At 39.8% G+C, this 27,536-nt stretch overlaps 2 protein-coding genes across 6 annotated transcripts in view; one reads left to right on the top strand and one right to left on the bottom strand.

The window, feature by feature from the left end:
• Positions 1-19,164, bottom strand: part of TMEM200A (transmembrane protein 200A) — a 54,314-nt gene extending 35,150 nt beyond the window's left edge. Inside the window, exon 1 of the mRNA XM_054061490.1 lies at positions 18,641-19,164. The gene's annotated coding sequence lies outside the window, so the exon portion shown is untranslated. The remainder of the gene's footprint in view (positions 1-18,640) is intronic.
• The window catches only part of SAMD3 (sterile alpha motif domain containing 3), a 76,056-nt gene continuing 67,077 nt past the window's right edge, over positions 18,558-27,536 (top strand). For 3 of the 5 annotated variants that reach the window (XM_054061489.1, XM_054061487.1, XM_054061483.1), the window contains exons 1-2: positions 18,558-18,684; positions 19,746-19,798. The gene's annotated coding sequence lies outside the window, so the exon portion shown is untranslated. Of the gene's footprint in view, positions 18,685-19,514; positions 19,540-19,745; positions 19,799-27,536 lie in introns of those variants that run through there. The other 2 variants (XM_054061485.1, XM_054061486.1) reach the window with 2 other exon arrangements.

Below are 27,536 nucleotides of genomic sequence, written 5' to 3'. Positions count from 1 at the left end.
ACCAGTAAAACTTACACGTTAGTTTTTAATCAAAGTCACTCTAAAATGCTGTCTATTAGCATAATACTCCGGCATTTCTAGTGGACACCTACCACTGCCTCAATTTCTTTCAGAAACACTTTCTGTTTCAGAGTGACAATAAAGGCCCCATCCAAAGCAATCTTAAGACAAAGCAATCACTGAAGTTCACTACGTGTGTGCTGTATAAAGCAGACCTCCTGGAAAAAAAATATGATGAAGTAAAAGGAGGTTACATTACAAGAAGAACAAGGACTGAATGGAAATACTAGCTCTTTTTGGATTTTCATTGTTCTCCTTCGCTCTTTCAGCTTCCCTTCCTCTTTTATTTCTTGACTTACCCAATTGTCCCAAGACTTCAAGAGTTTCACTCAGCGCAGCACTGGACAGATTTTTTGATAAAGATAAATCATAACCATTAGTATGGTTAAATCATAAAGAAGCTATACTGAATTAATGTATCCTAAAAGTGCACAGCAGCATAGCTTTTACAGAAGTGGAAATAAAATGTACTTTATGTTTACTGTATGTGTCCTAATGTACACTGTTTACGTGTACATTAGTACAAACGTACTAACATTCAGTGAACGTGGAGATCTCAATAAATAAAAAATAGTGACTAACATTACTTTCAGTTAAAACCAAAGACTTTACAGATAAAGCTAACATATTACAAAATATTTGTGTTTACAACATAAATAGCATTTTTGCAGCAATCATCAGATGCAGGATCTTTTGCACAGATCATAAAGGGTCTTTTCCAATGTCATTATCAGTCAGAATTGCAGCCACTGGGCATACTTACACCATGCAATGAAGCGCAGTAAGCTGAACTCTGAGCTACAGCTAACACAATTCAAAACAAAGCACTGTGTAAAGGTGCTACTTTGGGCCTTGAAAGCAGAGCAGCAGATCCTACTGCCTTGGATGCAATATCACTTTCCTGTTTCTTTCTGCAGAGGTGCTACTTTCTCCAGATGGCACAATGCTGGTTAAACAGGTAACAAAATATCTGACACAGCGATCTGTAGATATGACCAACTTTGTTTTGGACAGCTAGCTATTAGCTGAAGGGCTCTCCTGAAAACTAACAGCCCTGCCCTTCACACACCCATAACAAGGTTTGCCATTTGTCTGAGGAAGCTGCATCCTAAAGGAAGTGCAAGAGAAAATTACTCATTATGTCTATTCTCACATTTTGAGAGCCAGTACTTCTCCTTATCTCCTTGGGTGAATGTGGACATCTTTTAGTGTGACTCTGTGTGATTGGCAGAGTATAATTCCTTATGAATACTTATGATCAAGTTAAATATGAAATTATCAGTTTAGGGATAGATCTTTACACAAGGTCCACTACAGGCCACTGATTATTTTGTAATGATACAACATTAACTTAGATTTTTGGGAAAGTGTATTAAGTTGAAGAATACCTGACTGCAAGACCTTGTAATTAATTAGGAGATAGATGAAGGACTGGAATATACAACTGTAAAAATATTTAAATTATGTACATTAAACAAATTCTTAGATTTTCAGGAAACCTCCATAAAAATATACCTTGAATGTATATTTTTAAATTATTCTGAAAAATCTAGAAGTCTCTATACTAAAGCTGCTTGACGCCCTCTCTGTAAAGTCTCCTGCTTTCTCTCCTATCAGATTTTCAATTTAAAATGTAACCATTGTTAGCAATCACTACAGTTATATATACTCCAGATGAAGAGCTTTTGCAGTTAAAGTCAAACTGAGCAAAATGAAACCTCCCATAGTTCACTGAAAAAAATGTATAGAGTATGACTTCCCTTCCTCTCCCTGAGCATTATAATGAAGAAACAGTTATAAAAATCTGTCATTCTTTGGCAATTCTTGCCCTGCTGATCTTATTCAAGATTATCCACAAAAGATGCTGTGCTTTCTCCATATTTTTCCTGTAACTCACACAGCACTTAGGCCTTTGGTTTGCAGGAAAGATGAAATTTAGAACTAAATAGGTAGCTGTAGATCTAAATTATTTTCAAGTAGTTTGCTTCAAAAGATAACCTGAGCCTGTGATTTATAATGCTTAGAACTGCACCATTCTTGTAACTATGTGTTGGGTAAGAGAATGAAACTTGATGGCTTGACAATATCTGGTCCTGCAGTTCCAGCTGGTTCAGCAACAGAACACAGGAAGTTACAAGATGACCATTCTCAATGGCCCTTCCTGTCTGATTTTACATGATCTTTTATTTTGCATTAGGATGTATTATTTTGTAATACTGGGATCTGAACAGGCTGGACCGCTGGGCTGAGACCAATGGCATAAGGTTTAACAAGGCCAAATGCCGGGTCCTGCACTTGGGGCACAACAACCCTGTGCAGTGCTACACACTAGGAAAAGTCTGGCTAGAAAGCTGCCTGGAGGAGAAGGACCTGGGGGTGTTGGTTGACAGCTGACTGAACATGAGCCAGCAGTGTGCCCAGGTGGTCAAGAAGGCCAATGGAATCTTGGCTTGTATCAGAAATAGGGTCACCAGCAGGTCCAGGGAGTTTATTCTCTCTCTGTACTCAGCACTGGCGAGACCACACCTTGAGTACTGTGTTCAGTTCTGGGCCCCTCACCACAAGAAGGATGTTGAGGCTCTGGAGCGTGTTCAGAGAAGAGCAACAAAGCTGGTGAGGGGGCTGGAGAACAAGTCTTATGAGGAGCGGCTGAGAGAGCTGGGGTTGTTTAGCCTGGAGAAGAGGAGGCTGAGGGGAGACCTTATTGCTCTCTACAACTACCTGAAAGGAGGTTATGGAGAGGAGGGAGCTGGCCTCTTCTCCCAAGTGACAGAGGACAGGACAAGGGGGAATGGCCTGAAGCTCCACCAGGGGAGGTTCAAGCTGGACATCAGGAAAAAATTTTTCACGGAAAGGGTAATTGGGCACTGGCAGAGGCTGCCCAGGGAGGTGGTTGAGTCACCATCACTGGAGGTGTTTACGGGACGGGTGGATGAGGTGCTGAGGGGCATAGTTTAGGGATTGTTAGGAATGGTTGGACTCAATGATACAGTCCTTTCCAACTAGTGATTCTATGACTGTGAAGGAAATGGTTTTATTTACAAAATCTATTTAAAGTGCTGCCAAGTTAACCAGTTGCCTGGTTATTTTCTCTGTAAGGTTTTTTTTTGTAGTTTTGTTAGAATAGCTCAAGGACCAGCATAGTCCTGCATTTGCTGTCTTCGCAAAAACTTCACCAAAAACTGGTCGTTTGGCTTCTAAATGAGGCTGAGGGGAATATATAGAAACAGTGATATTTATGTTTTTAACTGGTTGTTTAAAAATTTGCAACTACTTACATACATTTAAATTCTACAGTATTATATAACTGGGACATAACTTGTCATGTCAATTTTTGTTCAGACTCCACAATAACATGAAAGAACAGGATAATGCAAGAAAAGAATAATGATCTTCTGCCCAAAATTGTAAAGTTTCATTTAAAGAAAAAAAAATAAATCACAAAACCTTTCTTTATACAACGCAGATTTTGCAAACTAATACCTAAGTTCCGCTTTATTAACACACCTAAATAAGAATGGGGATAACTTTGAATGTTTCAGACAATAAACTGCCAACCCTCCTTGTATAAATGATTTTTCTTCCAAAAAATGATATGCCAGAAAAAGAACTGTTCAATCATATTGAGTTATGAATCCAAGCAATAACAGTTTGCTCAGGTTAAATCACTAAAATCAGACTTTGGGCCCAGCTCTAGACTCTTTGCAAATACAAAACCTTTGGTGGAGTCCCTGAGAGTTTTAGGTAGCAAACGAGAATTTTGGAATGAGCAAATAATTCATGCTATTTAATAATGCATTTGAAATTCTGGTGCCACTGAAATCAACAAATTCTCAACAATTCTTTCTAACCACCACACCATGTGTTGCGTGACATGGATTAAGTGACGGATATTACCCACACCTTGGTCTAACCTTGCAAACACACAAGCAACACAGTCATTATTCTTCGTAGTGCTATCAGCAGGCACTAGCTGCAAAATTTTTCAACCAGTTAATTATCCCATAAACATGCCAAACCAATTTCTTCCAACATTGTGGCTTGTACTTGTTACATTCTTTGTTAAAATAGTCAGGGTGTTATTTTATTTTGCCTTTGAAAATACATATTTCTCCTTAAACTAAGTATTTATTTGGCATAGTATGTTCATGAATACTAGAGGGATTATGTAAGTTTAGAACTAATATTTCAAAATTATCCAGACCACACTGTCGTCTAATTAGTTTCTGTTGGGGAAAAAAAATGGCATGTTTTACCTTCCTTCTCCCAAGCCTACCAACAAGAACAGTCCAATCTCTCACCAAGAACCAAACAAAAATGTCATAGTACCATTCTTCCAAAATGTATGATCCATCCACTTTGGTGCCTTGAACAGAATCTCCAAATCTCACACTTGAGGCTTACGAGGACATAAAGCTAATCATGACTCAGACAACAGAAGCTGCCTGTAAGAAGCACAGGCAGGAGAAAATGCAGTCTCTGATGGTGACTTTTTCCCTTTTGGGTTCCCTTCCAGGCACAGAAATATAGATTTCCCAAGGGAAGGAAAGAGCCTCCCTGCTGACTGACCTGCATGTGCCATCCTCCCCTCCAGGGCAAACTTCCCATCTAGCCCTATAGCAGACGGGTTTCTCCCTGCCTAAGAGTTGGACTTGCACTCAAAATTTCAAAATATAGGATCTCATCACTCAAAGTCTGCAACTTGATTCTGTGGTGATAAAATATACTCTTAAATATTTAATCACAGATTTATTTTATTAAAAGCTAGCCTGGCAGTTAGTCATACAATAGCCGCTGCTGATCAGTATTGTTTTCTAAGTGAGACAAGCACCTAGTGCTTCCTACTGGCAGATGACTCCTGAAAGTCAGAATTCAAGCCAAGTTATGGAATTAATACAGACACCACATACGGTGCTCCATCTTTCAAAAACCTACTGGAAAGTTAGCCCTGACTGTCTTCGTGCAATATTAGCTGTTGTGGTTTAACCTCAGCTGGCAGCTAAGTACCATGCAGCCACTTGCTCACTGCTTCCCCCGATGGAATATGGGAGAAGAATCAAAAAGAGATGGAACTTGTGGGTTGAGATAAAGATAGATTAATAGAACAGCAAAAGAAGAAAGAAGAATAATAATGATGATGACACAATATACAAAACAAGTGATGCACAATGCAATTGATCATCACCCAGTGATTGCTGCCTACCCCATCCCCAAGCAGTGATCCCATTCCCAGTCAGCTCCCTCTCCAGTTGTATACTGAGCATGACATCATACAGTATGGCATATCTCTTCGGTCAGTTTGGGTCAGCTGTCCTGGCCATGTTTTTTCCCAGCTTCTTGTGCATCTGCTTGCCAGGCAAGGATGGGAAGCTGAAAAGTCCTTGACTTAGTACTTAGCAACAACTAAAAACATCAGTATGTTATCAATGTTATTCTCTAGTATATACTAAATCCAAAACACAGCAGTGTACTAGCTAATAGGGACAAAAATAATTCTATCTCAGCCAAAACCAGGACATCAGGTAATGTTGAGCATGAAAAAAAAATCATATTCCACTAACAAGAGGTTTTAAGACACAACGGAAGTGCCCACCTTTGGGCTACTGTTCCTCCATTTCCCAGAACTGAGGCTCTAGCTTTCCTGATGAACAGCTGAGCTAATTAACAACAAGGAATTCAGGTAGGGAATTTCACAAGTCATAACCTTCACAGAAGTGTGATATAGACAGAACCTCATCTCAACAGCCAGTAAGGGTGTTTACAGACTGCTACACACCTAGAGCGGCTCCAATTATATATCGCCCAACTACCCAGCCTTGAAACGTGCAAACTCGTTCTTACACACATAGAAATCAAAACCACTTATTCTTGAATCACAGAACTATAGAAAAATTTAGGCTGGAAGAGACCTCTACTGCTAACTCCAAAGTTAGTTCAGGTACACAATTCATGTTAATTTTCCAATAGGCTTCAAAGAAGACAAAAGAAATGATTTTTCAACTTGGAAACAGTTCAGAAAGAGCTGAAATGATCTAATTCTGTGCTATTCAAGACACGATTCAAGTCTTTGTTCAAGCCACAAAAAACATTAACAAATGGCTTGTATTCAGTATTGTACATAAAACTCTGTTCGTTACAATTCTTAGCATGACAACTGTTCCTGAATTCACAGGGTTTGTGTAAATTATTCAGTTCTACATGCAGACATCTAGACCAGCTTATCTGGAGCACACATGTAAATAGTTACTTGTGTCTAGTGTTCATATTAGCTCATTCACCACCACAAGGTACAGAATTTTGTTAGCCAGGCTTACCAATATCAACCCGACCTCCACCACACACAAATAATGCATTAAAGGCACAGTGCATCTGCAGAATTTTACTCTTATGTAGATGTGTTGTCTTCATTCACTATACTGAGCATACACAGTCTAAGACTTACCCAAGGAGCTGTGTGCTGGAGAACCACTTCCAATCTCTCCAACATCTATTCATCAATACAGCTGGAGAGAATTGCCTGAAATAAACATCCAGGCCATTACGCTTGTCTAAATAACGAGCTTACATAACACATTCCAAATAATAGCTCTGATGGAATTTAAATCCCTCTATAGAAAAGCACTAGTTAGCCAAAAACTGTCCACCAAAATACATATATATATATATATATATATACATATATGCGCATGGATATTTTAAGCCAGAAAAGATCACTGTCATCTGCATTCTGCATACATAACCAAGGAAATTCACCTCTAGCTTCTGTATCAAGCCTGTAACATCTCCTAGAGTGAGATATTTCAGAAAGATTTTAAGAAAAACAACTCGGCTCCTAGAAGGTACTTTAAAAATTCATTCTTTTAACCGTTAGAAATGTTTTCAGTGCTAACTGTTATTTTTTTTCAGTTTCAATATTTCAGTTTCCACTACATTTTGGTGCATTAAGGCACCTTCTGCCATTAATGATTCTGCTCAGATGCCAACACTGAGAGCTCTTTTCACTACGAGTATATAATACTGTTGTGATTTTGCATAACACCTTTCATTCAAATATGGCAAAAACCCCTCATGACTATTTACGAGTGTTAAGCCTCCTATAGAAATATCTCCATTTTGTAGATAGCGTCTTTTCCTTCAGTTTGCCTAACGATCATATTCTCCAAAGAAATGAAAATAACGTGAACAAGGTAAGTATGCATTTCTGGGAAGGCAGAGTCAGGCAAGCTTTCCAAAGTCATAGACTACCTCTGGCAAAGCCATCTCTCTCATCACATTATGTCTGTGCTTCTGTGACAAGACCATTACAATTGGAACACATTATTTCTAGATACAGTTGTATAATGTTTAGGCGTACAACTCTGCATTTAAAACAATTCAGAAATGCACTACAAATTTAATACCAATGTTTCAGTTATATTAATGGTACAAACCACCCATTACAAGACTGGAACAGTTTCTACAGTGCTTAAGCAACTGGCTGATTTTACCCCATTTCATACAATGAGGCACTAAGTCTAATAAATCACAAACACCAATACTCATAGTAAGTTCATCTTCACCTTGGTAGCTGCTGAAACTCTGACCTACAGCAGAGACAGTGAAGACCTCAGCCCAGCAGTTCAGTCCTCAGTGGCATTATGTCAATGGAAGCACGCACACTCAGTCACTTCCTTAAGAAGTTTTTTTTTCTTGGTCAATGAACACTACTGAGTAGATGAAAGAACTTAACAGGTCTTCTCCAAAATGCAGCTAATACCTACTAGAGCGTATTCCGAGAGGCAAAGACCTCTTAGTCTCAAAGCCTTATGTCATATGAAGCAGTAGGTCAGATAATAGTAAGGGGCAGAAAATTACAGTTGTTCCCTTTCCCTTCCCAGCAGATGGGATTGCAGAATCAGAACAAAATAAATTCTCAGCACATTTATATAACCTTTCCTACATCTCCAAGCTTATTGCTCAAGCAGATTGGGACACAAGGGTTACCAAGATTTTACTACTATCTTTGAAGTGAGGGATATAGGCTTTCACGAATGACCAGCTTTTGGCAGAATGAGCATCTGACTTGCTGAGATTTAGACACCTCAGAAAGTCTTCCATACCTGTGCAAAGGTATTTCTACAAGTTCTCTAAAGAAGTATTTATCCTGGACTGGAAGAGACATCTTCCCAATTATGCTTCCACTAAGAGTCTGAATATCACTAATAAGGAACTGAACATCTACTCCATACCTTGATTAACTTAACCTACCATATGCTTTCATAATATGCTATTAAAATCAAAAAAAATTGGATGGAAAAAAATATCTTCTACTTACAAAGTTCATTCTACTCAGCATGTTAGATGCTGCATTTAGAAATTTAGAAGACAGACATTTTCAAATTCAGCCAGTAAAAGCATGTGTTTAGGGAATGTTAAAATAAGAAAAATACCACCTTAACATGGCTTAGGTAAGCTAGAAAATCTTCCTTGCAGAAAACACAATCAGGAAGGTTTTGGGGGTTTCCAGGATGACAGTTTATTAGCTGAAACTGATTGGCATGGCTTCTTCTATGTCATGAGAGCTGTTTTGGCTTGCTTGTGTAATAAGAGTCACAGAAAATATCTTCAATATTTTTGGGCCATGTAAAAAACAGCACTAGCTCCATGACTAGCTAAAATACTCAACCAAATTCAAGCAATATTGAAATACATAGGAATTCTGCCTTTGATTTCACGTGCTCAGGACCTCACCACACTACGAGAGCAACAGTAAGCAAACAAGAATAATTCAATCTTCTCACAATGTTCTTGAGATCACAGCAGGAAAAGACAATTTTTGACATGGATTATCCAATTCCCAAGCCTAATGTCTAACTTTCTACGAGTTTTGTGACATATATTAAAATTTCCATTAAAATCAAGGATTTATATTGAAGTAACATGAGAGTAATGATAAAGAATCCAAGTTCTTATCTTCACTGACCTGCATATACAACTCTAGAAATAACTTTGCAGAAGTCATTCAGTGTTCAGCATGCAGTTCCTGGCTGTGTGCACCCTAGATAGAAAGAAACCTAAATAACACTTGTTTCCTGAAGTATTTACTGCTCTGACGTAACAAAAAAAAGCAAAAATGGAGAAATGAAGCAAAGGAGGAGAGGATGGACCTCCTACAACATAAAAGTTGAAAGAGAAGAAAGCATTGCAAGGACACAAAGACCCTGAAGGATTTAAGGACTGTTTCAGAGACGAACAGAGTAAGTCAGCTGTTATCAAACCTTTCATATAACATCATGTCCACAAGATTCTTACACTCTGTATACTGTCTGTGTCTACATAATACACAAGTGGCTTAGGTTCATATCATAAAGCAGGGCTACAGCATTAAGGTGCTTCTACTGCTATTCTTCAAAGCACACAATGAAACTAGGGTCTACAAATCTCCTTACAAGACAAATCCACTATGTGTTTGTTAGGGTTTTTTTTATAAAAACACGGGAAATAGTTCCATAAACTCCCTACTCTCGCCAAGATTTTTTATATATATACACACACACACACACACACACACAAACATATACATGGAAAATACAGGTTTGCATGGGAAAAACTGAAATTGCTGTCAGATAAGCCGTAACAGCCATAGCAAATTCAGACTAACTTTCAAATAATGCAATACTAGCTTGGCTACATAGCCATGCTTTTTTCATGCTCCTTGTTCATGAACTATCCAGTATGGAGAGAGTTGCTATACTATAAATATGCAGAGTCGGTCTCAGTAAAAACAAACAAAATTCATACCAAGAATGAGCAACAAAAAAATCTCAGTCCTTGAAAACAAATTGCCTCAAGATCTTCAAGAAAAAAAAAAAATCTTGAAAACCTGAACATGGTGCTCATATCAGCTACCTCTGCAAATACTCCTTCCTCCTCTGTCTTCCATACTGGGAACCACCGTAAGAGGGCTGGAGCTTGATCAGCCCCAGGACACACTATTGATAGCACATCACTAAGTACATCAGAGTCTAAAAAAGGCACAAGTATGGTCAAAAGGCAGACAATAAGCAGTACAAACGTGTATATGACCATGCTAAGGGCAATTTTGCCGTGCTATGCAGGTGTTGCTAGAGAAGCTTTTAAGTTGAGTGTTTGCAAGAGGTCAAAAGCCACAACCTTCTGAGCATAGCAGGCACAAAAGCAGATCAGATCCCTTTTCTAGTGCCCATTTACTGCTGCACATCAAATTGTCTGCTGTCACACCTGTAGACTCGAGTGTTACCCCTATCATGCCTTTTCTCTTCTAAATTTCTAATGATGGCAAATGCCAACACTTGTTCTCATCACTCTTTGTCGATTTACTGAAAGAAATGGAAAAGAGCATTGCACTGATGTTGCACATGCTTCTAGTCAAACTACATGGTAAGACCCATTTCTCATACTTTCAGTTATTCAGATAGGAGTCTCCTCACTACTTGTCTAAGACATTACTTGCAAATGGATGGCCTTACTCCTACAGAATAACCAATGTCTGTGGTTGCTGCTATGCTACTGACCTAACTTCCTCTCTGTCTACGTTTTGCTTTCATAATATGACTATAGTCACAGTCCTGCAGTTGTCAAGGAGTGAGTTGTTCTTGCCTACAATTTTTCAAGGAAGTGTAATAGATTATGTCAGAGTTTCTGCGAGTCTTCTGTACAGCACAGAAATACTGGATGTGTGCAATTGACTCCAATGCAGGCAGTTAGGCAAAACATGTCAACAAGATTAATAATGTAAAGCAACAGAAGAATCCACCCAGTAAACATCACCCAGACCTCCAAGCACCAGGACTAACCTACGAAGCCCCAGATCCTCAGTAGTACTTAATAGTTTCAGCTCATGCTCTTGGGATTATAAGCATAATAGTCTCACTATTGAAGGGCAACATCCTCAACTAATTCCAGAGCAAATTACCCATCATAAAAATCTTCCAATCCCAATTTTCATAACACCAGCAAACCCTCCAAGGGCCATCTCTGTTCCAAACTGGTTTAACCAGCCTCCCTCTCCCTCCCCACATCTGACTTCATAGCTTCCTGTATTGGACCATTCTTTTCTTTCTCCTCCCCATTTTCCCCAGCAGATGCTTCTTCAACTGTAAAGCAAGAAGAGATAGAGTAGGAAAGAATGCTTGGAACTTGATTCTGAAGTCCATCTCTTCAGTCTCAAGGTTTAACAAAAGCATATTTAACCCAAGCATATTTAACTCCTGTCTTGTCAAGGAGTATTAAGCAATGTGTTAGGCCTATTTCTAAAGCACTCAATATTCTGGGCTTAAAATTACCTCCTAAACTCAAACCTGAAAAGGGTAGATGACCAACATTTTTCAGAATCAGACTGTCTCTGGTAACAATTAGAATACTCTGTAACAGAGACAGGATTTCCCCTGAGAATAGGCCTAAAATCTGGAAGAAAATAGTGCAGAAACTAAGGGCATGCAGACCATTTTCTGCTCCAGGTTTTCCCTTTGGATGTTGCCTGCTCTAACACAGGGTAAATACCTAGTAACATGCACACTGACAAGATGGGTTGTAAAAGCAAAGATTAAGTATCCTCAAAATTCTTTGAAGACAGTAGGAAAAACAATGAGCTTCATATGTCACGAAGTCATGTCACAAAGCACAATAATAATGCATTTGTATGCTATGAAGGCAGCACAGGAATATATTTGTACCATTATCCAGAAAACATTAACAAAAAGCTATACTACCTCATCAGAGGCCAGCCTCTCATAGTACAATTTTGACTCTGCAATAACCCTACCTCTTTTACAGAAATTATATAACATATACAATGCCATCTAGCCATAATATCCAGTGCCACAGAAAGAAAAAAAAAAATAATCTAAATGAATGAAATGAATGAAACAAAACACAGCATTAAGAACTAAAATAAAAAAAAAAACTACCACAATCTCATTATAACCTGTTTCCCGTTACCATTTCAACTCTACAGCCAGCAGGACAATGAAAAATTACAAACCAGAGTTCTGCAAAACATGGCATTGCTTGTCCTTAGCTAGTAAATATTTCTGTGTGTAACTTCATTGGTATGCGTACTGTTTGCAAGCTTGGATCGGAAAACAGTGACTTGCATCTTTCTAATGTAATATTGCCTATTGAACTATGTTCTAGCAACATATGTAGGACCTTGCAGATATTCCACCATGGGTATCAGTTAATGAGACCACATCCTAGAAGAATAAAATTGAATTAGAAAAAGAATGGCAATAAATTCAGGTAAGCTTCTGCAAAGTAAATTGAAAAGAAATTTCTTTCTGGCAAAGAGCAATGCAGATGTTTTGTAGGGGTCATAAAAAGGGTCCGGTGAAAGCACTTTGGCACTGAATTAATGCGAAGTGATTCTACTGCTCTAAAGTCAAACTGTATTAATAGCCAAGCCATTACTTCCCTAAGAACAGTCTGTTAAACCTCTGGATGTTTATTATTCATATGTGCTAGTCATTTTTGTACCAGGCTATTACTACCAGGCCAATAATTGCAATATTAAGACATTTCAGCTAAAGATTTATTTTGTGTGCAAGTTTCTGCTTGTTTGGTAAATCTATTATAGTCCATTTGGGAGTACAGTGTCCCAGTATGTTCCAACAATTCCACGTATTTTGTTTATCTAAACATAATGTTCCAAATTCCAGTTTCCACAATACCAAAGTTACTACTGTGATAGCAAACTGATATCAGATTCCTTTAAATTTAATAGAGCAGACAATGGCCTCCAAAGATAACTTTGAATATCTTACTTCTATTTCAAATCCATGTACATTAGGATCATTATAGTAAGAGCCTTTGGGCTGAGATGGAAAAAAGATTTTAACAAGTCCTAGATCTAGTGTCCAGTACCAGCTGCTGTGCACCTTACTACATCTCATCTTTCTTCTGCCTCTATTTTTTCCTTTCTTCATTATTTCTCTTTTGTCATTTGCTCTTTTTTTTCCACTTCCCTTCTCCCCTGCTTTCTCCATTTTTGTCTGTTATCTGCCATTTAACTTCTCCTTCCTACAGAAATAGTCATACCTCAGGTGAAGCAAGCCAACTGTTAAATACATAGTAATTTATTGCAAGAAGTACACACCTGCCAATTCTCATACACTGCATCAGGTTTACTCAGTTGACCTCCAACAACCCCCACCCTGACAGTCACCTCTCATAGCATAGTTACATGGTGCATCTCTTTTTCTGGATTCAGCAGGCTGCCTCAAACCCCATATACCAAGCATGCCTATCACAAGACCATGCAAAAGAGAAGCTGAAGCTGGTAAGCTGTGTACATCTTGCATGCTCCCAGGAATACTTCCTTTGGAAAGCTTTTTTGCCACAGCAATATGCTGCCCCAAAACACAGTGCTGCACTCATCCCCATTCCAAAAATGAACACATTAAATGTATATCTCATTGCAAATTTCATATTTGAGCAAGAGAAATAGTGCCTGTGCATGTACCCATGCAGAAAAAGGAACGTATGCAAAAATACAGGTAACAGGATTAACCTAGGCTAGAACATTCTTCCTTGACAATCCTGCCAACTTGCATGAAGAAGGACAAGCACTATCAATACAATGTAGTTACTTATTATGAGTTTTCCAGTACACAGGAAAATGGCTTAATATCCTAACAGCTCCAAAAGCTATTAATTGATCTGTAGTTTCTCACACAGTGAATCCTAACAAATAAGCAGATGCTTTTCAGTAAAGCCAAACAACAATTGAGTAACTGGAACAGTTTTAATTACGACATACCATTCAATATATTTCTTCTGTATTTTAATACATGATACACCTTAGTTACTTTGAATTACACAAACGAGAGAGAAAACTCCAGCCTTTGAGCTGCAATTTTACACATGTAACTAGGTGAATAGACAAGCTATAGCACAAGCAATGGCACATTTTCTTTTCAATTTAATACACAACAAAATGTAAGTGATAAAACTAATTAGATACAAACTTGGTTTTCAACTGATTACAGATAAGCAGGGACATTTACTTAGCCACATTCAGATGCAGAATGTGGAAAAAAGATCAAATTATATTACAAATTATATTACTATCGCACCAAATCCAATAAAGGGATTTTAACTGTCTCCTAATTAGTCTGCTTTGATGGTGGTTAAACTGACAAAAATTAAAGCTACTTTCAGAATTCCTTCCCTTATTGGAAGAAAGTAGTGTGACTGTCATTGGAAGGCTCTAAAAATTTGCCTTGATTTCATATGCCCTCTGAGCTACTGCTGTAGTCCCGGCATGGGTCACAGGCATCGAAGCACAAACTTCTACTAGTCTGAGTTAAAGAATTAAGTGCCACTAACCAGCTGCCAGGACCCACAGGCTAACTGTTAGTGCCCAACTGTATCAACACTGCATTGAAAGTGTCCTTCCTGGCTTACATCCAGAGTGAATTATGGAAATGTGCAATTTCAACATGGTCAAATTTTAGCACTTTATATTGATGTGTTTTAAAACCTTAGCACTGGGATGCTTTGTCCAACTGTCCTTGTGAAACAGGAAAGAAAAACAAATTCATATAAAGAGATTTTTCTCTTCCACCCTAGTTCTTAGTCTTTAAGCTAGTTGCTATACTGTATTTTACACTTCTTGTGATTTTCAAATCTGAAGTGTACTTCATTGAAGCAATAAAATCCTAGTTTCTCTGATTCACTAAGAGTTTCATCATTTAGCTCAGTGGGGTAAAATTAAAAGATAAATGTAAACAAATATGTCCTTTGTTTCTATTTATTTTAACTGGAGGAAAATAGTCACATTTCCAACAAAAGGAACAATTGACTAGAATTCCAAGGAGATATAAATAATGACATATAAATGGACACAAGAGAGTGAAGTGACAACTGTCTCACAGTCCGCATAAGACTTTTCAGAGACTTCATACACAAGACAGTAGTTCATTCCTTCATTTTCCACAAGTCTGGTTTAGTATTACCTTTCCTGAAATCTCAGCTACATCATTACACCTCATTGACGATTTTCCCTAGACATCCAGTTTTGATTAGGTGGCCCTGTACCTCCCTGTCACCCTTTTTTAGGTACTGAAACATGGAGAAAGGAGAACAATCACCTTCCACACCATGAAGCACAAACTAGAGGAGACGACTGAGAAAAACAATCCTTCCTTCTTAGGTCTTCTGGTCATTCAATTATTTTAAAAAACACCAAGTGCTCTTTGAAATATTTCTGCCACAAAAAGACCAAAATAAGAATACTGAGCAATACAAACATGTGGTGCTGCTGCTGCAGATAAAAGGTAATAAAGTAATAAAGTTCTAGAAGCAGTATGTCATTTCATTTACACTAAGAGACCAGTATAATTTGAATACTTCAGTACTAAGTTCATCCATCAGTTCCACACAAGCTGCTCCTAGGAAGGTTCACCTGTATGAAAAGCAATTACACATGCACACCCGATTCTGAATTGTGTTAAGTGGAAATGGTTAAAGGTGGAAGTTCCAACAGTTCCATAAAAGGTGGACACCCAGCAGCTATTAAAACTAGTGGGTAGGATAACAGCCGTGCAAAACATCTGTTCAGTAGCTTAATTCACTGGTGTTGCCAGCATTTCACCTTTCCATGTAATCAACAGTTCACTTATTAAGAAGCTAATTACCCAGAGACTGTGTGGGTGATGTGGGATCCAATAAAGAAAAACAGAAAGTTCTCCTTACAGTATTTTTACATTAAAACTAAACCTAAAGCCCTAACTCTAGCAGTGCCTGCAACTTCTCTTGATCTCTGTGGGTGTGCAGAGTGTAAACAGCTCTCTGTTTTAAGATACATATCGAGCTTCTCCAGGAAGATTTCTAATTCTTAAACTATTAATTAGTATCTTTGACTCACCAGCTAGCAGCACAGCAAGTAATACAAAAATGCTGCTGCTAAATGGGCATCAAGAATTAATCTCCCTAAATCATGATAGTATGGTCATATTTGGGATGTCTTGCCATATCCAACGTACTGCAGCATCAGAAATCTAAGCAACAAGGTTCTCGGAGAACAGATTCAAGTCTTCCTAAAGGCTTTTATGTAGAACTGTAATACAAACCTTATCTAACAGCATACTCTACCTGGTCCTCAACTGCCTTTCTAGAAGCGTTTGGGTTCTCCTTAGATGCTGTCTATTACCCTCAAAGAGGTCTGGAACATCTTAGGTGTCTAAACAGGCACAAGATGCCTTTATTTTCAGAAATTAATCCTACTTTCAGCCTCTAATCTTGCACTCTAGGAAAGTATTTGAAATTTCCCCTTTGCTTCAGTACCACAATTTCAAATACATGTAGTCTAAAAGTACCTGATCCATTTAAAAAGCATGATGGCATCAACCCAAATACAGGCACCATCACCGTTACTAGCTAGGATTTCAAGTTCCTCTTACTTCCACTACATTGTCTATTACCATCACAGATAAGACTGGCAGCATACAAAAAAAACCAACTAGGAAATCATTAATGACAGCGACCTTTAAGTTTCATATTTTTTACTGATTTCCAATACTTCAGATTTTTGGCTCCTAAAATACACTGAACAAGGCACAAGAAGTAGCAGTCTTCTCCTGCCATTCTATACATGTACTTCAGTCTTCAGCCAAATTTCACTTTTCATTTCCCTCTTTTGCCCCCAGAGAGGTACGAGCCAACCAAGAACATACAAGTTGTGAGATGTGGCTGATGTGAGCACCAATGCGTAGCACAGGTATTTTGTGTCATATGTCCATCATTCAAGGAAATAGAATTAGAACATACTGAAAGAGGGCTTCGTCCAGGAATGGTCCAGCAATGCAGTTAAGCCAGTGAGCAGTTACTGGACCTACTGCCACCTGCAATGAACTGACAGCACAGGGGATCACTAGGAATGGAGGTTGGAACTACTCACCTGCCTGCCTGAGAGTCAGCATGCATGTCAGTGCTTTGTTGTAGCAGGGCTTGCTCAATCCATACTTCACATGATTAAATTCAGATAGCCCACCTTTTATAATCAGATTACAGAGCTTCCATAAAAACAAAGCTCTGTTCCAAGGCTGTATTGGGCAAAACCATTTATATACATGGACTAAAATAATTCTAGCGTGCTGAACTCTTGCACTGGCACTCCAACGTTCATTTGGATCATTGTTGCAGTCCAACAAAGGAACAACAAATAAAACATGTTTCTATGCCTACAAAATATAAGTCATAAATGGTTTTATTTTGCAAATTACTGTTTAACCACCGCATATCTTTTTTCCATGAGGGCATTCTTCTGTGCAAAAATGTAATTGCAACTCATGTTTCAAATTACTAAAAATTGTCTTATAATTATCTTCTAACAAGTATTTTGCTAGGAGTACATTTACTGGCAACATAAGTACATTAAAGTGTACCAAACATAAAAGACCCTTTGGCTTCATTATCAAGTAATTGAAGTTACATTCAGTGAAAATCTAATATTCTGTTTTAAATAGGCTTCCCCCCCATCAGTTTCTACAAAGTGCCACAGAAACAACTACAGAAAAAGAGCACTGTTTCTTTGTATCTGGACACTTTCTTAGTTTTCATCGCATAGACTGGAAGCACCACATACTTAGAGAAAAACAGAATAGATGCCACTGTATTGATTTAGGATCAGCGAAGGCAGTGAAGACAATATCTTTGTTGACAGAATTTTATTGTACAGTATAGTTCGCGTGTCCTAAAAGCGTTATGAAGTGCAAGTCCACAACACCGCTACAGGTTATTTTGTAGCTATTGTTACACAGGATGCTACACTTTTGCTCTTAAGCACTAAAAGCCGCGGGTTTGGGTTTTTTTTCCATAAGCACCGCATAAAACAGACCAGCAGTGCTTAATGACAATTAGTCTTAAGTGTCAAGTAGCTACAGCTATTGCAATTCCAGCCCTGCAGAACAGCTGCACACGTATTGAATTCACATGCGAGCACCAACAGCGATTATGTTAATAAGAATCGAGGAGCGTCTCCCATGCACCCGAGCTGTCTGCTGTACTTGTTTCGAAGTCTACCTCGCTGCTAAGCTCGCGTCTACCCGATGAGCGATTTATTTAGCAGCGAGTTGTGTTTGCACGCAAGGGGAGGGGGCAACCCCCCGCCCTGTCCTCCCCGTCCGCCTCTCATCCTCCCAGATAACCAGCACACCACCATTTTTTCCCCTCACTCTCAAACAAAGGTTAAGGAAAACCCAACTTCTGGGGCAATAAAGGGGACGCTGGCTGCGCAGAGCCGGGCTCCCGGCGGGCGGTGGCAGCACGGAAAGTCTTTTCGGACCCGAGAGCAGACAAAAGAGGGTGTGTGGCAGCCGCCGGCGCGCCAGCCCGCTCCGCTCCCGAGGCTGAAAGTCCATTTCTCGCAAGGAAAAGCAAACCCACCTCGGGAAAACAAACCCACCTCCCTGTTCCCCCCCGCCCCTCGGCACGGGCGGGTCTCCCCGTTCCCCCCCCCCCCCGCCCGCCGCCGGCAGGAGCGGCCACGCCATTCCCGCGGCTCCCGGGGAGCGGCTGCGGGCTGGATGGAGTTTAGGGGCGAAGGGGAGCCCCCACCGCTTACCTGCGGGGAGGTGCGAGGCGCCCGGGAGACGCGGGAATTCTCCGGTGCGGGGCTGGTTCAGCGGCTGCCCTCGCCCTTCCCCGGCGAGAGGCGTGCGGGGGGAGGCATGGCGAGCGAGGCAGGGAGCGGGGCGGTCACTGCCGGCCGCCGGAGGAGGAGGATGCTCGCCGCCCCGGGGCTGCGCGCCCCCCCGGCGCCGCCGCACGGGCAGGCGGAGGCGGCTGCCCCCGGCTCGCCCCGCGGGGCTGGGCGGGGACCATAGCGGCCGGGCAGCCGCCGGGGAGAGCCGCCCAGGCTCAAAAATAAACTTTCCCCGGTTGTCAGCGCGGTGCCCGGGAGCGGCTCGCCCCCGGCAGCCCCCGCCCGCGGCAAAGTTTCACTCCCAAACCTCCCGGCTGCCCCCGCGTCTCGATGGGAACGGCCCCCCCCATCTCCCACCGCTTCCCACGGGACCGGAGGGCGCTGGGCGGGTCTGTCGGGACGGGGATGCGTCTCTTCGCCTGCCTCCCGACCAGCCGGGGAAGTTTCCCCGCACCGTTCTGCCGCCAGTCCTGCTGGAGAAGAGCATTTGTAGCGCCCGGTTCCGCCCCGGCGGGCTGGGGGCTGCGGGGGAGGAGCCACGGGCGGGGCGGGGACCGGGGACGCCCGGCAGGGGACCCGAGATGCAGGAGACCTGGGATGCGGGGGACCCGGGGTCCGGGAGATCCGGGCGTGCGGAGGACCAGGGATGCCCGGGACGCGGGGGACCCCGGATGCAGGAGACCAGAGATGCCCGGGACCCGGGATGAGCGGGGAGACCAGGGATGCCCGGGACCCGGGATGCAGGGGACCTGGGACGCGGGAGACCCGGGATGCAGGAAACCCGGGATGCGGGAGACCTGGGATGCGGGAGACCTGGGGTGAGGGTCTGGTTGCCCGCCCTTTCTTTCCTTCCTTAGAGCCGGGCGGGAGTCGTGGGTGTGCGGAGTCATTCACCGAAACATGTGGGGTTTTTTTCACTTAAATTACGCTTTTGTGACTCAGTGCCTCTTTTTTCTTTCTTTCTTTCTTCCCCCGCTTATTTTGGGGTTTTATTCGTGACCGCCCGGCCACACCTAGTCTCCAGCCAGAGACAGCGGAGTTGACCTGCCTGGGGCTCACACCTTCCAGCAGGGCAAGGTAACCGAGCAGCTGGGCTTGGGAGAGGGGGATACTCCAGCCTGCATGGGAGCTCACACGTATCTTATGGGAGAAAAAGAAACCCCTGCACTTGTTTGGAGTTGGTAGCTGGTTTTAATTCATTTTCCAGACCTGATTGTACTTCAACAGTGCTATTGGCTTTTATGTGACTTACGGTAATTCTACCTAATGCATCTACCAAAAAGAAAGGAGAATGCTGGACTTGGCATAAGGATATCTAAATTTATCTCAGGTGGTGCTCTTTCTCGTGACAGGAGCTTCCATCCACCCTGCAGCAGGACTTCAAATCCTAAGTGCGTACAGTTTCTTTGTGGCTGTACTGGCTGTTTTAAGACACTGTTGTGTCTCAGTGTACACTTTATAACTGTTATACTCCTGTCTGATGGCCACAGTGGCTTCTACATTAAATATATCCTCTGTTATCCCCATATTCTATCAAGGGATGCAGGATACATCAACACATGCCAACAACTCTGGACTAGCAAAGAAAAAAGTAACATTCCTCAGAAGTTTCAAACATTGCATTTCCAGCTGGTTAATTCAAGGAGCAAGAACCACTTTCGAGTGTCAGATTTCTGTCTGTTCATTCAGGTATTACTAGATCTGTAAAATGGTTTGTGCATGATGTAACATGTATTTGATGTCCGCTACTGAGAAGACAGGTCTACAGGCAGGTATGTGCTTTGCAGACATCCAATTCTGTGAGACCCAGCTGTGCATCACAGAGGGAATGAAGGAAAGGTTTATATATGTCCACCAAATCCCTTTTAGATGCAATGTCCCTGTAAGTAAAAATACAGAAACTTTCTCTAGAATTTATGGAAAATGTCACTGTGAAAGAGAAACAGAAACTTTACCCTCCTGTGCTGTCAGTAGATGATGTAATGTGGACCAAGTGTGTGATATGAACCAGCGCCAATTTCATCACTGCTGTTGTACTCTCTCTTTTAAGGTTTGTAAATCTACAAGGAAAATTATCTGTTCTATTTTTGCTAGTGACCTCTGTTTTTCCTCCAGCACTGGACCAGGTGCTTTGTCACTGTGTGTTTCTTCTCTATTCGTATTTTCATGCCGTAAAATGTTTCTCAGATACCTTTTGTACTTCTGGAAGTACTGGCATTTAAAATAAATCCTCAGATTATTTATGCTCTCCAAGAGTTCTCTCTCCCCCCAAAAAAAAGAGATCCTGGGCAGGTGACAGTAAGACACAGTGTGCTTTTGGGGACTAAGTGAGTAGAACTAATTTCAGTAGTGCTCCTAGGTGAGAAGCATGTATGGGATAGGCTTCCCTTTGTATTTGCTGTATGTGCAAAACCCACACTGCCACTTGAACCGCAGGACTGTTGGTTTTGCATAACCCATAAGCTATACGTAGAAAATGTGGTAATCAGTTCAAATGATTGTAAGCAACAAGTTTTGTGGAAGATTGCTGAGGACTATAGTATGAGAGCCGCACATTTTTGAGACAAACACTTGGGAAATGTGTCTTGCGAGCAAGTGACATTTGGCTTTGCTTCTTACCTGTGTTGCCTGGATTCTTCTAAAATTCTGCCAGTGCGTTCTGAAAGAGGTGTAGTGCCTACTCCTATTCCTACTTAAAACAGTTCTATGCTGATCTGTAACACCATTGATTTAGGGAATTTAATCCTGATCTGCAGTAGAAAAGAAAGAAGAGAAAGCCCTGAGGCTCTTCAAATTTCAGTCATCTGCACATCTCTGGGGAGTCAGCTAATGTCAAGACCAATATTGCAGGCTTTAAAAGGCAACACTGATATTGACAATGCCGAGTAAAACAAATATTTTAATTAATTCATTATGAAGGTGGTTGCTTTTAAGATTATAGCAAGAATTGGTAATTAGCCTCATGAGTGAGATCCTCCCTTTCCATCCACTTAAAGGCACAGAATCCTTTTATTTGAAATTTGGAATGTTAGCAGTATTATTCTAGTTTCCCTTCCAATCTACACCTTTCGATTTGTAGTAGGAAAATTCATTCATTTGCTGGGATAAGCAAAACAGTAGGAGAATGGAACTGTAAGTGTATCTTCGGTAAATGTAACGCAATTAAAGAGAAGGCTGGTGGTTTCTTTAGTTCTCGCCTTTGGACAGCAACCTTTTCTAAGATCAGACTCATTTCTACTTCGACTTTGGCTAGAATTTGTGACACTTAACTGTCCCGTGTGACAGGGAGATGTGTGATATATCGTGAATTTGGAACATGATTGAAATCGAAGGTTGAAAGGATCCCCTCTGGAGTTGAAGAGCCATAGTCAAGTCTGGACCATTACAGTGAGAATAAGCTCTACTATAAATTTTTATTTTTGCTAAGACTTAAAGTGACTATTATTGGGAAAATCACTTATCTTACAAAGCTAACTTTCCGCATTTTATTAACCTAAAAAAAATAGCCTAAAGGTGTTATCCCTTTAGTTCTGATTAAGACATAAAATAAATATTCAGTCTGTCATTTGTTCATACTCATTTTTTACAGTGTAGTCGGAGAGAATTTGGTCTCCATAAGCAGTGAATAAGGATATCTGAAGTTCCTTGGTGATAATAAAAGATGTGTTAGTCAATAAATAATAAGCATGCAACTGCAAAATATGCCTGGATCTCTGGCTACTGGCTGGGTTCTGGCCCTAGAAGTACAACATCTAAGATACTTAAAGAGAAAATGCTTAAGCAATCCGAGGCCTAAATAGTGTCTACACATTAAATCACAAACTTGTTACATGTAATCAGGAGGTGTAAGCTAGTAACCAAAATTCAGTCCTGAAAGATGTGAATCATCCCAATGTTTTCCTGCAGGAAATGGAGTTAATAGTGTAGGTATTCCTGTGATATAATTCTAGAGCACACAAAATGGTCTTGTATGATTTGCTGTATTTTCCCTTGAACTAAGACAGTGAAATTATTATTAGAGAGGAATGATGACACAAAGGCTGTTGTTTCAACTTGTGACTTTATCACTTCCTCCCACTGTCTGTCTCTTCGAACAAAAGCCACTTTTCCTCACTCTCAGACATCTTAAGAAGTGTCTTTGCCTCCTTTTCTTATCCCATGCTATACTGATAGGCCAGCTCCTAGCCACTTTTGCCAGCGTCCATTAGCCAACTGCCTAGATGTTTAACAAGCAATTAATTCTTTTTTCTATGGTGCCTTGCATACTAGTCCTACCAGAATTTCATCAAAATATCAGTAGGGCTTCCTCACTGATCTCCTTATAACACCAATGTGAAACTCCTTTCTATATTGCCTAGAAAAGTCTTGAAAGCCACTGGGCTGCTGCAGTGCAAAAACCACCGACTCTCAGACTGACCAGTTTAATTCCTGGTACTCATTTATTACACACCCACTGTCTTTACTCAGCTGGAAGCTTTTCATGGCAGGTGGTATCTTTTTGTTTTGCATCTGTACACCACTGAGAGAAATCAGTGAGATTCTGTTCAGCGGAACTATGGTGCAAATATTTGGTAACAGCAGTGTAAGCCTAGAAACAGCGAGGCCAAGAAAATGTCAGAAGCATATAAAAGGATCCTGGCATATGTCACTGTTTGTCTTAACAATAGTTAAACAGCATGGAATGCTATGTGATTTACCATTTATTGGCTTGAGCTTTACCTTTAGCGGTTTCTGAAGCTAGTGAGAATACAGATAGAAATGTCTGCTTCCAAATGATTTGCGAGCTGTCAACAATACTTAAAATTCTTATTTAACTTAATCCTATCATACTTTTCTACAGCCTAACTTTTTAAAAAAGAATAGACAGCTCTCCAGGTATGACAAAAATATATATATATTAAAAATAAACCTTTGAGAGTCATATATTCCTAGTTTCAGCAAATAGAAAGTAAACTTTTTCTCTGCTCAGCATTGAGAGCGTTCATGTCCTTTTGTAGAACTTGCTGAATATCTGTTCTCTTGTTAACAAGTATGGAGCAAATATTAGAGTTTAGTAGGTTTTAGTCTGTCTTGCAGTGGTTTAAAAAGTCAGGCTTTCTTAAACATGTTCTACGGGTGTAATAAAATTTTATTATGCCTTTGTCTGAAGAAATTTTTGTTATATATTATCAATACCTGGATGTGTTGGAGTGCATAATGTTGGTATCTAATAAAAACCACAAAAATCCTCACCTAGAAATAGAACTGTTATTTTTTTTGCACATTAGGTGAAGAAACTCTGAACAATAGACTGAATAAAGTAAAGGAAGTCAAATACGTATGAACTGGAGCTCTTGTTTAATGCATAGGATAGTTAAGAAAAAATTCTTTCAGAAAGGTATGCTTTTTCCTTTTCCATTTATTATTTAAGTCAGTGCAGTTTATGAGTTTTGGCCTATGCCTGGGAGAATTTCTTGAGTTGGCATCTTTAAATAGCAGCACCATCTTGAAAGGAACATGGAGAGTAACATGTACCTTTTATGTCCATTATAGCAGAAGCATTCAATAAATAAAGCACTAGTGGGGGAAAAAAATTAAATTGAACAAATATATAGAAAATATATTTGTAATCATTATATATATATATAGAAAATATATTTTGTAATCAGTAATCTTTTCTCAGATTACTGAATTATTTGCAGCAGACACTTTTTCTTCTCTGCATGCAAGGTTTCCCGATACTCCGTCATGAATTAAGACCCACAGCTCTTCTATTTTGGCTGTTTCAAGGCAGTGGGTGGGATGCTGGGACTGCAGGTGGCGTATTTTCTTGTTTGCATAAAGAATTTTCTCTGCATTTTAAATGCCAGCAGTGGTGCCAGCAAAAGAGGAGATGGCTTACAGAACTGCTGTCTTTTCATCGTATATTTCCAGGAAGATAACAAAAAGCAACATACTGTGCAGTTTAACATGCTAGTTTCGTGATGAACTTCCCATGTAACTGCTGTCCTGAGCAGAAGTCATGCTATCTATGTGTAAAATTCCACTGGGGTCTTACAGAAAATTAAGACCAAGTGGAGCAGAACTATCTTTGAGAAAATTATTATTGCTCTTCTGAATTAAAATATAAATAATGGAGAAAATATAATTTCTTCACGATTTTGAGTGGTGTCACCGAAGCATTTTATGTCGCTTTGTAATTATATGTGATCATTTCAGTAGTGGTGATAGCGAGTTCAGACTTCACACCATTCCATGCCATCTCAAATTCTCTCACTATAGTTGTAGGAAAAAAAACTATGAAGCACTAGGAAAAGTGAATAGATGGCTCTCATTTGAATCCTTGTATCCATATTAAAATGCATCATTAAAGGAAGTATCAATTATTCCTTCTGTTGCCTTACATAGGAAAATAAAGCCATGTCTATGTAATAAATTCAATCTTACTATGTAAAATGTAATTAATTACCTACAAGTGCTACCAATGAACTTCCTGAATATTATTGTTTCTAGACTAAATAGGAAACTAGAACTGAACAATAGTTTGCTTCACTAAGAAAGCATGAGGGTTTTAAAAATGTCTTGTGACATGACCAGATATGCGCTAAAGCATGAATTTTACGAAGTGACAGATGCCTCAAATAAAGTGCACCTCTTCCATAGTCAATAGCATTTTATCACATACTCACATGCCATTCCTGCCTATCCTTGATTAAACTACAGGAAATACTTTAGAAAAATATTGGTGAATCAGGGAAAATAGCTAAAACATCTGCAGCATAGAAGGCTGGCACAAAATCATTTTTATGGATCCCCATTATGCTTAAAGATTGTCACAATGGTGTTTTAGGATGTCACATAATAGTGGAGTACTGGAACGTATTCTAGATGAAAAAAAGTATTTGCATTAATTCTATTCTGATGCCATGAGAGTCTTCCTGTGTGATGTGATTATGCAAGTCCCCTCAATAACCAAGTCCCACTTGGAGTCTAGACAAAAGTTAGCTTTTATTCAAATAGTTAAAGGAGCTGCACAAAATCTTAAGCATTAGGTCTTCATGGAAGTGTCAGTCATAATTTCTGAGCTTTATGAAAAATAGATTGTAATTTGTTGTTCTGTTACTTTCATGCCAGTTTCTGCAAGGCAAACACTAAACAATTCTAACAAAGACTACCAAATGTGGCAATTAAAGCAGACTAATTGATGACATCAGGAAATTAACATTTTCTATGAGAATAATTATGGAAATGGTATTTGTGCCTAATCCAACATTTTGGTTTCAACACAACACAAATCTATAGTCTGTGTTGCCTGGTATTTCATGGACTTAACCCTATATAGACGATTAGTCCACACAGATTTTGTCTCCCCATTCCTTTTGTCCAGTTTTAGCCACTGTGCTCTGTTTGTTTGGGTTTTTTTTTAATTCCAATGAAGGTTTAAGAAGGGACTGACAGGTTACTGCTTAAACCATGAGGTAGATTTTTGAAGAAGAGGGATTGCTCTGTTTTTGTTTTTTTACATTTCAGTGGTGTTAGAAGCTAGAGTATGGAGTCAGAGAGCAACGTTCTTTGATTAAAACTGAGGGAATAGGGTAAAACTAAAAGTAAATACGGTAGAAATTAAGGAATGATCCTGTTTCTGTTGAAATCAATGATAATACTCCCTCTAAATTCAACAACCCAAATATTTCTCTAACTGAAGTGTGGCTCGAGCCTCCTCAAGACGCAGAGGACTCTGCCACTATAAAGCAATGCATTTCAAGACTTATTTAACTTTAAACATGAATAATGCAACTGAAAACCCTATCTACTGCTGTTGGATGGTGTTCTGTGTCCTGCTAAATTGACTCAGTGATGATCATGGGGTCTTTGTGCTACAAAAATAATAAGGTTAGAGTCTTAATTCATATTAGAGTTTTATTAAAATGTGAGTATTAGATTAAAATTACTATTTTGTAATTTTCAGAATGCAGTTTATCTCAGCAGTGGCTCTGCCTGTCCTCCTTGGGAAGCACTCTGAAACAGAGGAGGAATATTCTAGTACTCAAGGGAAAGAAGACAGAGTGACTTCATGTCTTTTTCATCTGTATCTGCATGACCCATCAACACATATATAGTAATATATTGTAATAGCTTACTTTTTCCCCCCAGCTTCTTAGAAAATGTTTTGTTGCTTTTTCTGATATGAAACTTTTACTTTTTACAAAGACCATGTTTTTAATACATATATATATAAAAATTACAATTACTATTTGAAAAAAAATGCTTTACATTCAGGTTTCCCTCCTTCCACAGAATTTTTGCAATGCTTAGGGTTTTCAGTTTCCTCATGAGAACCACGTAAGACATACTGGGAGAGACATTACTTTTAGAGAACTGTATACTAAAGCAAATCAAACTGAAAGGTGTGCCCCAGCTAAAATATTAAATGTAGAGAAACTCTTGAAATTTTTAGCCACTTTTAGAAGTGCATTCTACTGCCCATCATTTTTGTAGTCATGAGTGAAAAGCCCATAGACAAAACTTTCATTTCTGAAGCAGGAACTTGGAACACAGCAGATTCTCAGCAAAGTTTATATCAGGAAATTGTTTCAGAAGGGACTGTGAAGGTAGGTACTCTGCTAAAATGTAAAAGGACAGATTGAGGGATAGAGCAAACGTCTATGCAACGATGCCATTAAAGGATTTTATTTACGGTTTTAGTGGTCTCTGTTCTGCTTAAAGAATTCTAAATGCCTGTAAGGGATGATTTAGATACAAACATGTAATCTGTTTCCTATTTCCATTAAATTATTGATAAAAGATGCTTAAGAAGGCAAAAATAACAGTGGAG

This window comes from Cuculus canorus, chromosome 3 (assembly GCF_017976375.1).
Source record: "Cuculus canorus isolate bCucCan1 chromosome 3, bCucCan1.pri, whole genome shotgun sequence".
NCBI classification, from domain to species: Eukaryota; Metazoa; Chordata; class Aves; order Cuculiformes; family Cuculidae; genus Cuculus; species Cuculus canorus.
The sequence above is the reverse complement of the archived record's forward strand: the minus strand, read 5'-3'. Positions and strand labels throughout refer to the sequence as shown.